Below are 2,500 nucleotides of genomic sequence, written 5' to 3'. Positions count from 1 at the left end.
CATTATTATCAGTATTATTGTTATTATTATTATTTTTTTTAATTATTATTATTATTATTATTGTTATTATTGCTATTATTGTTAACGTTGTTATCATTATTATTATCATCATTATTTCTATTATCATCATTACATGTTATTATTATTTTCATTATCTTTAATCTAATATCATTATTATTATCATCATTATTATTAAACTAATATTGTTGCTGTTATTATTAATATTACTATTATTACTATCCTCATGATATTATTATTATTATTATTATCCTTATGTATATTATTATCATCATTATTATCATTATCATTATTATTATGTTTATCATTATTATTATGTTTATCATTATTATTATTATTATTATTATTATTATTATTATTATTATTATTATTATTATTATTATTATTATTATTATCATTATTATTACTATTATCATTAATGTTATGTTTATAATGATACTACTACTGCGACTACTACTGCTAATATTATCATTATTTATATAGTTATTCATTTGTTTGTTTTATACGATAACCGCTTTCGTCGCGTGCATTGCCATCAGTATTTTTATTGTCGATATCATTGTCATGAACGACCAGGATCAGAGGCCACGTGACCTTCGCCCTTCCAAGGACCGGAAGGGGCACAGTGCGAGGTCATAAGAGGTCGTGGTGGGGCTAGGTGACCCCAGTGCACCCCCACCCCTTCCCTACCCCCTCCCACCTCGAACGCCTCTCGGAGACTGCCCTTCAGACTCACGACTTTGCAGGTAAATATATATTTGATTGCAGGTATGGGCAGGTACCGCGCGTTGGGTGCAAAGTGTGTGTGTTTGCTTGCGTTTTGCGTGCGCGTGAGAGTCTGTGCGTGGGTTTGCGTGCGTGTAAGGTTTTGCCTGTGTGCGTAAGAGAGTATGTTCATAGGGTTTGTGTGCGTAAGAGAGTATGTTCATAGGGTTTGTGTGCGTAAGAGAGTATGTTCATAGGGTTTGTGTGCGTAAGAGAGTATGTTCATAGGGTTTGTGTGCGTAAGAGAGTATGTTCATAGGGTTTGTGTGCGTAAGAGAGAATGTTCATAGGGTTTGTGTGCGTAAGAGAGTATGTTCATAGGGTTTGTGTGCGTAAGAGAGTATGTTCATAGGGTTTGTGTGCGTAAGAGAGTATGTTCATAGGGTTTGTGTGCGTAAGAGAGTATGTTCATAGGGTTTGTGTGCGTAAGAGAGTATGTTCATAGGGTTTGTGTGCGTAAGAGAGTATGTTCATAGGGTTTGTGTGCGTAAGAGAGTATGTTCATAGGGTTTGTGTGCGTAAGAGAGTATGTTCATAGGGTTTGTGTGCGTAAGAGAGTATGTTCATAGGGTTTGTGTGCGTAAGAGAGTATGTTCATAGGGTTTGTGTGCGTAAGAGAGTATGTTCATAGGGTTTGTGTGCGTAAGAGAGAATGTTCATAGGGTTTGTGTGCGTAAGAGAGTATGTTCATAGGGTTTGTGTGCGTAAGAGAGTATGTTCATAGGGTTTGTGTGCGTAAGAGAGTATATTCATAGGGTTTGTGTGCGTAAGAGAGTATGTTCATAGGGTTTGTGTGCGTAAGAGAGTATGTACATAGGGTTTGTGTGCGTAAGAGAGTATGTTCATAGGGTTTGTGTGCGTAAGAGAGTATGTACATAGGGTTTGTGTGCGTAAGAGAGTATGTTCATAGGGTTTGTGTGCGTAAGAGAGTATATTCATAGGGTTTGTGTGCGTAAGAGAGTATGTTCATAGGGTTTGTGTGCGTAAGAGAGTATGTACATAGGGTTTGTGTGCGTAAGAGAGTATGTTCATAGATTTGCGTGCGTGTGAGAGTCCGTCTATGTCTGCGTGCGTGCGAGAGTCTTCCCGCAGGTGTGCTTGCGTGCGAGAGAACATCCGTGATTGCGTGCGTGCGGGAGGAATGGCATGGGTCGGTGGGCGGATGGGAATCTGTTCTTCTGCGTCGAGTTCCCGTCACGTGTCTCCAGGATGTTCTGTGTTGGAATGATTTACTTCCCCGGCTGCGTTTGACTCGCTCACTTGTTCACTTGTTTTCCTGTTCACTGGTTTTCATGTTCACTTATTCTATTCACATTTTACTGTTCACTTGTTTTATTCACTTATTCTGTTCATTTGTTTTTCTGTTCAGTTGTTCTGTTCACTTGTTCTATTCACTTATTCTGTTCATTTGTTTTCCTGTTCAATTACTCTGTTCACTTGTTTTCTTGTTCAGTTGTTCTGCTCACTTGTTCTCCTGTTCATTTGTTCTATTCACTTGTTTGACTGTTCACTTGTACTGTTCACTTGTTCTCACGACCTATATTTGCTATTTTTCTCCTTGTTTTTTTGTTTCTGGTGTTGAATGTCACTAAATGTCAAATATCATTGAGGTTTTGAAACAGAGAAGGAAATGCATGGTGAATGAAAAGCTTATGCACACCCACACCCACACCCACACACACACACACACACACACGCACACGCACACGCACACGCA

The 2,500-nt window shown here is 38.3% G+C and overlaps 1 protein-coding gene across 1 annotated transcript in view; it reads left to right on the top strand.

The window, feature by feature from the left end:
• LOC113812769 (cGMP-dependent 3',5'-cyclic phosphodiesterase) overlaps positions 1-2,500 on the top strand; it is a gene marked incomplete in the record, with an annotated part of 301,514 nt that overhangs the window by 10,334 nt on the left and 288,680 nt on the right. The window contains 1 exon segment of the mRNA XM_070140229.1: positions 595-764.

This window comes from Penaeus vannamei, chromosome 26, assembly GCF_042767895.1.
Source record: "Penaeus vannamei isolate JL-2024 chromosome 26, ASM4276789v1, whole genome shotgun sequence".
NCBI lineage: Eukaryota > Metazoa > Arthropoda > Malacostraca > Decapoda > Penaeidae > Penaeus > Penaeus vannamei.
The sequence above is the reverse complement of the archived record's forward strand: the minus strand, read 5'-3'. Positions and strand labels throughout refer to the sequence as shown.